The 12763-nt window shown below is 38.8% G+C and overlaps 1 protein-coding gene across 4 annotated transcripts in view; it reads left to right on the plus strand.

Moving 5' to 3' along the window:
• Positions 1-2630: 2630 nt before the first annotated feature.
• The window catches only part of ppip5k1b (diphosphoinositol pentakisphosphate kinase 1b), a 55384-nt gene continuing 45251 nt past the window's right edge, over positions 2631-12763 (plus strand). For all 4 annotated transcript variants that reach the window (XM_053320042.1, XM_053320044.1, XM_053320043.1 and 1 more), the window contains exon 1: positions 2631-2819. The gene's annotated coding sequence lies outside the window, so the exon portion shown is untranslated. The remainder of the gene's footprint in view (positions 2820-12763) is intronic.

Here is a 12763-nt window from a genome sequence, read left to right on the forward strand (position 1 = left end):
TTATTACCTTCATACCTCATCTGACTGTGTGTGGTTTCTGTGTGAGGCAGACGATGAATAAGTTCAACTAATAAATAAAAAAGTCTGTATGTATTATATCTTTCAAATGAGAAAAATTGTATTCACATTCAATGCTAAATGTGCAGGTCAAGTGTTATGCATCTATGTAGCAACTGAGACCTACATGTATATTTGTGTAAGGATGTTTACACATAAAAGGAATTCGACTTTGGCTTAATGGCCCTTAATATACTTACATAGAATAACAACACAACAATCTTCAGAAGGAATGTATATATACAAGTGAAACAGTTTCTGTGAACTCTAAACAGGATTACAAGTAATGCAAAGAGTGCAAAGAGTGAAGAGAAAATTATACTACTTTATACAAATGTATAGTACTGTAGGTGGTTATTTACAGTATACAGCCTGTTTAAATATACAGTAGTGAGTGAAATGTATTGCACATTTTGTATCTTAGACTAAGACATATAATAATAATAATAATCATAATACTACTACTACTACTACTACTACTAATAATAATAATAATAATATACAATATATATATAATTTGTTGGTACATTTGGTATTATAGTGTTCCAGGGTTATTGCACAGTGATTCCACATAGTGTAGAGTGGTCATAATTGTGACTGTTCCTGTGTCTGGTGGTTTTGGTGTGCAATGTTCTGTAGTGCCTACCAGAGGGGAAAAATTGGAACAGGTTATGTCCATGGTGTGAGGGGTCTGAAGTGATATTTCCTGGCCTGTTTCCTGACTCTGGAGGTGTGCAGATCCTGGATGGTGGGCAGGTCAACACGGATAATGTTTTCTGCAGACCTGACTGTCTGTTGTTGTCTGTTCCTGTCCTGTTTGGTGGCTGATCGAAACCACACAGTGATGGAAGTGCAGTAAACAGACTCGGTGACTGCATTGTTGAACTGGATCAGCAACTCCTGAGTCAGGATGTGTTTCCTGAGCTACCGCAGGAAGTATATCCTCTGCTGGGTCTTTTTGATGACTGTGTCGATGTTGGACTCTCACTTAAGGTACTGGGAGATTGTAGATCCCAGAAACCTGAAGGATTCCATTCGACACAGTGATGTTGATGTTGAGTATGGTGAGATGGGGCAGTGATGGGGCTGTCATCGCTACATTTTGAGCATATTCAGCTCCAGGTTGTTATGACCACACCACAGGACCAGCTGTTTAACATCCTGTCTGACTCCTCTGTGTCTCGGATGAGGCAAACGAATGTTGTATGATCTTCAAACGTCAGGAGTTGAATCATTGGGTCTCCTGAGATACAGTTGTTGGTGTAGAGGGAAAAGAGCAGTGGAGCAGTCTGTCAGGAAGTTTGTAATCAACTGACAGGTGCAGGCAGGCACAGTGAGCTGGGTGAGTTTGGTGAGGATGACTTCTGGGTTGATGGTGTTTAATGCCAAGCTGAAGTCCATGAACAGGATGCATGGACTTCAGACAGAAATAGTGTAGTCCAATGTTGACTGTGTCATCTATTGACCTGTCTGCCTGGTAGGCAAACTGCAGGGGGTCGGTCTGTGGTGTCCTTCAGGTGCGTCATCAGCAGTCTCTGGAATGATGTTTATGACCACAGACATCAGGACGGCAGGCCTGTAGTCATTTTAGTCCAGTGATGAAGGGTTTCTTGGGGGCCAGGATGATCATGGAGCATTTGAAGCAGGAAGGGACTTTACGCAGCTCCAGTGATCTGCTGAAGATGGGGGTCAGTGCAGACTGTCAGACAGAAGGATGACACAGCGGCTGGGCCTGGTTCCTTCTCGATCTTATGTCACTGTTAGAGCTGACACAGATCCTCTTAACAGAAAGTTAGTGCCAGTGGCGATTATGTGACACATCTTGATTTAATGTTAGGTAGATGCTAATACTTATGTACTTTTACTCAAGTAGGATTTTACATACAGGACATTGACTTGAATTTTTTTTTACAGTGCTCTATGTACTTTTAATTAAGTAAAGGATGTGAATACTTCTTTGGTCACTGATCCTGATGAACGTGCCCCTTTGAGTGACTATGTTTACATGGACTATAATATATAAGTATGAAATCATATCATAGCATGTTTTTTTTAAACACACAAAAACATATTGAATACAACATTTTTTTAAGGTCCTGCATAATGCTCATATCACCACCTTCACACTTTTTTTTAAATGCATGATAATAATACATAATGCATTAAATGCAATAAAATGAAAATTGGCAGATTTACAGATATCTGCTGTGTCTAATTTGATACACATATTTTTAACAGGAATTTACAATAAAATAAGCTACAAAATATTTAGTCATTCAACACTGTATTGGTTTATCTGTGCACTACATGTATCTGATTGCATACATCAGGTTTTTTTCAGGAACAAAATATGATCACACTGTTGATTTAGAGCTCTCTAAAACTCAGTTAAAGCCTCTAAATGCTGCAGTGCAACCATTCGGCCACTAGATGGCAGCGGCGCCGCATCTTTAAAAAAAACAACCCCTCAACTTTATATATAAAAAAAGGAAAAACAAAAAGGTGAAGAGAAAGAAAGGGAAGGAAGCTAGTAGCGGCAGCAGCAGGGGGAGGCAGCAGCAGCAGCAGCAGCAGCAGCAGCTAACAAGCAGCACTGACTGCACACATCAACTTTCAGCTTGTAGCTCACAACTTTTACAGAGTTTAAAAGAAAAAAGGAAAAACTGGAGTAAAGAGTCAGGCAGCAGCTTCTCTTCAGTCACAGTTCAGTCAGCGGGAAACAAGGAAGTGAACAGCTGTCTGACTTCTCTTAATTTCCGCCGGTAAGTCTTGTTGATTTTAACACTTTTAACCTTCCTCTCTCTCTCTCTCTGTCTCTCTCTGTGTCTCTCTGTTTCTCTGTCTCATGGCAGCGTGGCAAAGTTTGACTGCATGGTTGTGTCGGTGTGGATATGTCTAAAAAAGCAGCCACATGTTTCTCGTCTTATATTGTAAGCTGTGTCTTTCAGGAGTACCGTGTAAGTGTACAGGCCGACGCACTGATTTGTTTTATGTGAGTTTTTATTGTGTTTTTATCCTCTTGGACCATGCTCCCGACTCACTTCATTCATTGTTTTTTTTTATTGTGATATTTGAAGCTCTAATACAGGCAGCTGGACACCTGTGATGTTTGCTCCTGATCCTCTGATATAGATTGTGTCAAATCAACAAGAGATGAGCAAGTTTATCACCAAGTTTGTCCATAAAAAAAGTGTCAAAGCTTTTCTAATGTGAAGTTTATACACTAATTTATAAAGTGAAACTAGGAGAGTTGACAGAAATGTGTGTGGCTGCTGTGGGTGGGAACATGTGTCAACCTCCCCTCTAAGTTTTGTTAGTAAAGTTTTTATAGCTGATTATTGTAACTAACTTTGTTGAATATTTTCACTATTGCTTATTTGGTCTTATCAGAAATGTCCATCACATTTTCTCTAAATCCCAAAGTGATAGCTTCCTTTTTTCCGTTTTTGTTTAACAAAAATTTAATTTTAAATCACAGACGAGAAAGAAAAGCAGGAAATGATCACAACTGAGAAATCTGAACAGAGACACGTTTGTTTTTTGCTTGAAAACTATCCTGGGTTATCAAAATAGTTGCTGATCATGTTTGTTTCGAAATAATCAATACATAGACTAATGGATTGAGTCCTAGATAGATAGATAGATAGATAGATAGATAGATAGATAGATAGATAGATAGATATAGTAGGGTTGCAGTTTCATTATTGATTAATCAGTCAATTATTTTCTGTTTTAATCAGGACGATAACTATTTCCCAAATCCATGCCTGACATCTTCAAATGTCTTCTTCTTGTCACAACAGACTATTTAATTAAGCAGTAGTTGGAGCAGAGAATTCACACTTTTTCCTGTTGATCATCTAATTGATTAATGGACTAGTTGTTGCAGCTCTGATGCATAGTATTTAGCCCAGTCAGGGATGGTCTGGCAAGAGTCACAGTTCCTCTTGTTGTGTAATCGGCGTAACTGAGAAAGACAGAAATAACATGAGGTTGTAGTAATAACAGTTTAGAGTCAGCAGTAGTGTTATAATAATAGAAGACACACTTGGAACATGGGAATAGTTTAAAAAGCATCTTGCTTTGGAGAAAATAAGAGTCAATGATAATAAAAAGTAATGCAACAATGATAAGAACACAAGTAAAAGAAATGAATGGCAGGAAACATGTCACAACTGGGTCTTTAAGATATTGAGGTCATGTCGATGATAAAAAGTTTCACGCTGACTCAGATTACTAGAGAAACACTCTGTATTATAACTATATTCTCACTGCTTTTATAAATGAATCAAGAAACTACAGATAAAATAAATGTCCAACACAGTAACTGCAATGTAATCTAAGTTACGGAAAACCAAAACAATTATTGTTGCTGTATTTTTACTTATTTATTTACTTTGATAATAATGTTGATGCTACATGTGTATGATTTTTACAGTAAATAAAGAAGAATAAAGACTTGTATCATGACAAAATAAGGAATTACAAGGAGAAAACAGCATTTGAGTCAAAATGCAAAACACTTATTAACTATTCTATCGACCAAACTGCAGCACAGAGTATCTCGAAAGTCTGCAGGCAGGGAAGTGTCCACTGAGTCCGACTCTGGTACGTGGACAGATCTGGCGAGCCCCTGAGCCTCGGGTGGGCGTTCGGTATTCTTTGGCACCCGAGCAGCAGATCAGCATGTACGGGATGTGTCGAGGGCAACGAGTCTGTACGGGGGCTGTGATCAGTGTCAGCGGTCAGGTCTGAGTATATAGGCGTTATAAATTGATTGGCACTTTGTATTTGTTGATGCTGTTTGACGGTCAGCTGGTAGACGACAGCTGGTCCTTCAGTGTTGTGGCTGAGAGCCCTGCGAGCTGGATGCAGGCCAAAGAATCACTATGTCTACAGGAAACTGGACACCAGAGTAACAAAAAAGCGATTACTCTGGATTTTATGCACACACTATGACTACTTTTTACATTTTTGATCATTACTGAACCTTTTCAGTCATTTTTCCAGCAGAATACCAAACATTGGTTATTGCGTCTTAAATGTGAGCATGTGCTGTTTTCATATGTTACAGTCAGTTGAATATATTTAGGTTTCTGACGAAAAACAAGCAAATTTAAAGGCATCATTATGGGCTGCAAGCATTTTTCTGACATGCTTTTTAACATTTCAAAGACCAAATCATTTATCAATTAATCAGTGATGGAAATCATTGATAGTTAAGTTGACTAACTCGTAGCACTATAACAGAAAACGGCATGTTTCAGGTTATTCTATCAAATATCTGCTGATATTGTGGACAGGAGTTAAAGTTGATACTTGAATCAACCGAAACTCGGTGAAGACATTAAAGGAGAAATATGTAACGTTGACAGGAAGCTGCTGTCCAAATTTAAGAAATCGGAGTTGTCTCCCCCCGTTCCCTCCTCCCCAGACTCGAGGCTCACTCAGGTTTTTAGGCCTGATGGATCTATCTCAGTTGATCCAGTTTGTTTATTTGCTTCCATGACTGCAGCACACTGCTTGTGTGCCAATGTTTCATTTCTGGCAACCTGCAGTGTCGAAATGGGCGGCAACCTGATCTCACAGAAACATGTGAAATGACCACGACCTCTTAACATCGCATTACGTGGTAGTGGAACGCAATGTTTATAAAATTACGTGTCAGCACCATGGTCAGGTTAAATGGATAGTGGGCTGAATCACATCGGCCAAAATAAAGAGATTTCAAAAGAGAACATATTGACTGTTGTATTATAGACGGTGAAGCCAGTATTTCAATTTAGCATGTTTCCTTAATCTCTGATGACACAATGTATAGGTTAGTAAAGTTCATATGTTAAATACTGGCCCTTTAACTTAAAATCAACCTTTTGTTCAAAATTGGGCATTTCTGTTCAGGAAACAGTCCTTAATCTTGGAGATCTTCACATACTGTTTAAATACTGTTTTATAAACTCTAAATACTGTTTCTATGTTTGAGACAATAATCTTAACTTAAGGTCTACTTACTACTTTTTCCCAGAGCTTTAAACCTTGTCTTATAGTTTTCATAAACTGATGGAGTTAGTTGTCTTGGAAATGGCAGCTTTTCTTATAAAAAATGGTGTAATTTACATGCATATCTGAACAAGTCACATTAACATTTTTCAGTGCAAGTGCTGTGATTCAAGTAGACACATTAATGTAAATATGTTCATATTTAGGGTGAGATCTATACACTTCCTCTTACTTTTCATTCATAAATTCTACTTAGCATCCTCTGTTATTATATCTATTGTTCATTCAGAAATCATCACCTTTGTTCCCTCTTTTAATATGAACTCCATCTGCTCTCTGTTCATTTTATATTCCACTCCATCCTGTGTCCTCCTTTTCTTTCTTCCTGCTCTTTCTGTATTATCTGCTGCTGCAGCATCTCGGATCCTCTTAAGGGACCCATTAAAATGTAATTTCATTGTTACCCTGAAAGCTGTGTACCTCCAAAAAGTTACACACAGCCAGAGCTTTTGGAGCGGGAGAATAAAGTCTTGTATCGTTCCACATCTTGTACATCATCTTGTAAACACAACTGAGGCGGCATCTTCTGAGAGATGTTTGCGTTGATGAGTTAGAAATAATGGGCCTGTTTCGCAGGGCCTGGCAAGCCTGTTACAGCGTCTGTTTTCAGTAATGACAGCAGCTTGTATTTGCAAACAAAGCTAATTTCTTAGAGCGCTCAGTTCATAATGAATCTGTGGCTGCTTGCTCCACTGGTGGTTGTACCCTGATGACATCACCACCATGTTCTCTGACTGCACGAGGGCTGATAGTTAGTTAGTTAGTGACCCGTCTTGATAACTTTTGTACCATTTAGCAGTTTTATTGGATGTAATAATTGACAGTTAAGTTAATGATTCAGCCTTTAACTTTTTAGATAAGAAGCTGCTAGCTTGTTCAGCATCAGACTTACTCTTCCCATTATTGTCAATTACATTTATTTGACATTAAGACTCTAAATACGAGTCTGTAATTGACAGGCGAACTGCTGCCATTTGCACAGTGCACCGTGACCGTTCTCATTTTCCATGTTATCAGAGTAATGGTGATAGTGAATAGAAGCTAATGACCAACTCTCTGCTCATAAACACAACGTAGGCTTCCTGTGGCAAACAGTCTCAAAGGTTAAAAGCCTTTTTTATTGGCGCCGTATTGTTGATCTCCAGCCTTGCAGTGATGACCGAGGTGACTCATCTGTGGACGAGGGCCCCACAGGTGACGGCAGGGGATACTTTTAATCAGCCTCCTAATTTATTCATGTGTGAAGCAGGGTTTAATTTTTTTTATGGCAATAATATAACTAGCAGACAGAAGACAGGACTATTTTTGGCCTCACAAAATGATTTTTGTCTGGTTCCTCTGTCTGTCGCCTTTGTTTCATCTTCAGTTAAAAGGACATGAGGTAATTTAATACTGTAATCAACCTCTATTGGCATCCAAAACTTCACATCACCACCACCAAACCTTGGGCCAAACTCTTAGTGGTCTGTAATGGAAAGTCTTTAAGAATTTGTGAGATGAAACTTTCAATAACATGAGTTAGAGCTGGGTATTATTTAAAATTCTTTGATATAGGTGTGAATATGATACTTTGAGTTTTAGTACTGATACCAAAACAAAACTCAAGATATTGAATACAAACATGTTTTTTTCCTACAGTACATTTTTCTCAGTAGGTCAATGTAACATGTTGTATTGCATTTTCATGAAGTTGAGGAATTTGCAGATAAAAGGGGTCATAAAGGAAATGGCCTGTATCAGACAGAGACTGAACTGAGAGGCTAGATAAAGGGCCAGGTAATGATAAATAGTTTTTTAAAAAAACTGTAAATCATGCAAATATATTCCAGTAGAGCTCCAGAATAACAATATAGATCTGGAAATGTAATGTCCTCTTTAAAAAAATGAATTGTCTAAGGCAGCAGAGGACGACTTTTACTCTTTTTATGGGTCAAGCTTTAAAATCACTGGATCCTTCATCTCCCACGATGCAACCCCACAGTGCCTTTTGTTAAGCCCTCCCTGACCAGTAATAATGTTTGTCTTTCAAAGTCCACATCTCCAGTTTTTAACTCTATGCTATGCCTCTATAACCCTGTTAGAAAACTCCCTCTAGACATGGGACAATATGAAAAATTATATTATCCTGATAATCATCAAAATAAAACTATTAAAATGTACTACCTTAAACATACTGGAATCACTTTACTTTACATGTTGATAAGAAACAAATATTTTTTATTGAATCAAAGGACACATATCTTTTTTTCTGAATATCCTTTTTTTTGTGAAAAACAAAGCAGATGATCACAGTGAGAGGAAAAAAGTGAATGAACTACTCAAAAGGATAGCGTCTAGTCATGGTGACAATGCATCAGGAAATCAATAGGACTGTACTTGGGTGAGATAGACAGCTTTTCAAAGTCACTCGTGTGAGGATATTCTTGATTCAGATCCTGGCTCCAAATTATGTCACACAAGCAAGATGGCTAATCCAGCATGGGAGATATTTTGGCTTCACTTTTGCATTGGAGTTAGAAGCGGAGACTTACGCAGCAATCCATTGCAAGTTGGAAGTCGAGTCGGTATTCCCGGCTTCTAGTCTAAATGTGTCAGTGAGCATCTGTTCGGGAAAACATGGACACTTGCAGCAAACTGATATTTGTATGACAAGTCTCTGAACGTCACAAGCATCTACTGAGGAACTTCAGATTGGCACGCTTCAAAAGACAAGAGTAGGAAAGGAAGAGGATGGTACACATCCTCGCCAAGACTTCAGTCAAGAACAAATCAACTGAATAGAAATGGTAGTTGTTACAATACAAACATTACAGGAAGTAAGACTGGATGAAAAGGAAATTCTGCTTGTTGGAGTACAATGGATTGCAGTAATATATAAAGTCAATATACACAGTCAGTTATACAGGTTTGAGTTTCTAACATTGTATTTTTTTAGGGCATGACTCAGATTTTCTCTCTTTATTTTGCATTTTGAGCAACAAAAGAGCATATTCAGTTTTTATTATTTATTTATTTATTCACTTTTTAGAGACTTACAACAGTGATGAGCAGTGGAAAGATATCTGTGAAATGCAAATCTGTTATGAGTATTGATTTTCTAAGTAAATGTCTGCTTCAGAACACAATATACCTGGAGGAAAAAATATAATAACATGCAAAGTTGAATCATCTGTAGTGTAGAGTCATATGCCTCTGAGTCATATGTGAGCAGCTGTGGCTCAAGATTGGGTCGTCCACTCATTGGAAGATTGGTGATTTGATTCCTGGCTCCTCCTTTAGTCCACATGTCGAAGCGTCCTTGGGCAAGTTACTGAACCCCCAAATTGCTCCTGGCATGTTAGCCTGCCTGGGTGGATGTGGCTTAAGTGGTCAAAAGACAAGAAAGGCACTTTTACCATCTGAAAAAGGCTTTGTTTTCTTCTAACCTCTTGCTCATTTTTCACCAAGAATGGAATATGTTGCTGCTTGAAGTGAAATCCCCTGATTTTCAGTCATCTGTGGTTGAAATTTAAGCTTGCATGATTAGATACTGTTGTTCCTACCCATCATGCACTTCTCTGTAATGTGCCGCCAGCTTATCCTGCCAGCACAGTAAAGGTCGTGTCCTTGGCGTAGTAAAGACTGAATAAACTCAAGCCCAGTGGTGCCTTCTTACAGCAGTTATAGGAATGTATTTACGGGTTTATCTCTGTTAGTGTTCTTCGACCCCGGGCCACCAAGAAGTGCTTCCACTTCCTTTAGTGCGGCCTGTCATCACCTTAGAAGTTAGTAATGATGAGTTATCTTTGGGTAGTGTAGCTGGCTCCTGACAGCCAACCCTCGTGCCTTGGCTCCACCCTTCAGTTCCCGTGTCACCCCCCCCCCCCCCCTCCCTCGCTGTAGAAGAGGACACGGTTATTTCTGGGTGCCAAGGTTAGACTGGGTCACGTGTGAGATTTAGTTGAGATATGTCCTGGCTGAAATATGAGGACACATGAAGACTGTGTCTGCTGTTTCGCAGCCAAAATGTTTAAGCACTAACGGGGCCAAAGAGCTGGGAGGGGGGAAAGTGGAAGTGACTTTAAATAAGTTCTTGCGGTAATTCAAAGACTGTGAGGAGCGCATAGTTGGCTTGTGCGCTGTCAGTGAGAGCTGATATGATCTGGCCATGTGTTTCTGGAGGCTTTTCCCCTCGAGTCAGCTGTTTGCTATGGTGGTGGCAGTGGATGAAGGCGGGGTGTCGGGCTACACTGATGAGAGAAGCATAAACTGTCTTTGGCTGTGTGTAGTGTTTTGTGTACATACTAGAGTGGCAAGTGTCTTCTTCTGGCTATGTTTCACATCTCGCTCTTGGGCTTTGGCTCGGTTACGGTGAATGACATAACCACTTTGTTTCTTTATTGTTTGGTATTGGATCAGATATCGCTCAGACATAACAGTTAAGCATTGACCAAACACACACACACCCATTATGTTGAAGCACTAAGGTTGCAAATGTTTGGTAAAATGTGGCCATTGTTCACAGTTTCACAATGGTTTCGCTTTGGGGTTTTCTTGTATAAGAAATCTGATTTTGAAAACTGCTTGGACAATGCTTTTCTTCAGTGTTAAGAGTTCAGTCACGTCGACTTTTCTCTTTTACTAAGAAGGCTTTCTCGGAAAAACAGTAACTATCAAAAAAAGAGGAATTCAAATTACGCTGGGATAGCTATTAGTAAGAAGAAGTGATAAGGGTTTGTTGTTGCATAGTTTGACATTTAAAAAAAAAAGCCAATTCTCTCCTTTTTTTCAGGGTATAAATTGGTCTTATTTGAACCGCTAAAGGTTACATGCATTCAATTAATTATGATAGACTCACTGGATTGGAGAAGTAGCTGTGTTTTAGTGATCTATTTGTTATTGCTCATGTGCAATACCCTGAATGTGGCTTAATCACAATACAGCTCACACACACACACACACACACATACACACACACACATACACACACAGACACACACACACACATAACACCAACACTCTTCTCCTGGGTGGGAACGAGGAAATCACACTAAGAGGATGGGCTCTGTTGTCTTTCTTTCAGAGTGTCATTACAGTGAAAACCATGAAAACAAACAGCAGCTTTGTTTGTTCCACTTCCCACTGTGTGTGTGTGTGTGTGTGTGTGTGTGTGTGTGTGTGTGTGTGTGTGTGTGTGTGTGTGTGTGTGTGTGTGTGTGTGTGTGTGTGTGTGTGCGTGTGCGTGTGTGTGTAACATATGGGAAGTGGAAAGTGAAAAACAATTGCAGAAACAGCTTCAGTGTTGCATCAGTACATTGTGAAGCAGGCAGATGATGATTAATGAAAAGGACGGGATAAAAAGAGTCAGTGTGATAGTTTCTCACATGGATTCGGACACAACGAGAGATTTAACAAAGGAACGTCTGTACTGTAGTTTATGTTCGTCTTTATTCTTTATGCACAAAGTTTCCATTACTGACAAAAGACATGAGTCAAAGTTGTAAGACTAAGTAGCTGCATACTTCACAGGAGACTTTTAACAACATTTTGAAATTCAAAACTTGGCTTTTACACCACAATAAAAAAATACATTTTATATCTCATTTAGCTATTATAAAGTTTAGTACCTTTTTTCATTTATGCATTTTTCATCTAAAAATAAGATTAAATGAAAAGAAAATTTTGGCAATTGATCATAAATTCAGCACTGAAGATCAACAATCTGAAAAAGTACAGTAAATAATGTTGAAATTATTCATAAAAGAAGAGTTTGTAAAATAAGTTTTGAATCCTTTTAACTAGCTTGGAGAAGCTGCACAGGGGAAGTTAATGAGTGCATAAATTGCTTTTCAATTATGATGTTTTAGGTTAGACGACTGCAGGGTAACACATTAAAGTGTAATGATCATTTAATAATTATTAATAAACATGACAGCAGGACTCTAGGTCCAACAGGGGATGTTATGCGAGTGGCTCTGTTTAAAAAAAAAAGTGAAATGCAAAGCAAGGTAATGTGATCCACCTTAACGCACATACAGGACACACAAAAAGGAGACAGTCTGGCTACTCTTCAGGCTCTGTAGCCATGGCAACGACAAACAGGAGCATGGGCTCGTTTTAGAAAATGAACGTATCTGAGTCAGCAGCAGGCTCACATGGAGTGGATGATGTTGTTGTTGTTGTCTATAATAAGTGTTTGGTGGGTGGTTGAGCTGTATGTATGTGTGTGCTTAGATATAATCATGTTAATGTCCGCTAAAACATGAAGACCGGGGCTCCTCACATGAAAGAGGACAGGACTAGAAACAGGACTAGATTAAATCTGACTAGCATGTAATGTAAATTCAGTTCAAGGCCTATCCTCCATCACAAAATGATAAGGCTAAGATTGTACAGCCACACTAGCAGCTCCTAAATTTACTAATGTCAGCAAGCTGTCATGACCACAAGGACAATTTTAACATGTTGATGTTAATTCTAATTCATTACATTAGATGAACATTTAAGGAACCAGCAAAGTTATGAATATCTGAACAAAATGTAATGGCAATCCACCCAATAGCTGCCGAGACATTTCACCCAATACCAAATATATTAACCTCACAGTGGTAGAAGAGAAATAGTCATTCACCAATGCCTTAACCCTTTTAGGGTCTAATTTGACCCA

Source organism: Scomber japonicus, chromosome 5 (assembly GCF_027409825.1).
Source record: "Scomber japonicus isolate fScoJap1 chromosome 5, fScoJap1.pri, whole genome shotgun sequence".
Lineage (NCBI taxonomy): Eukaryota > Metazoa > Chordata > Actinopteri > Scombriformes > Scombridae > Scomber > Scomber japonicus.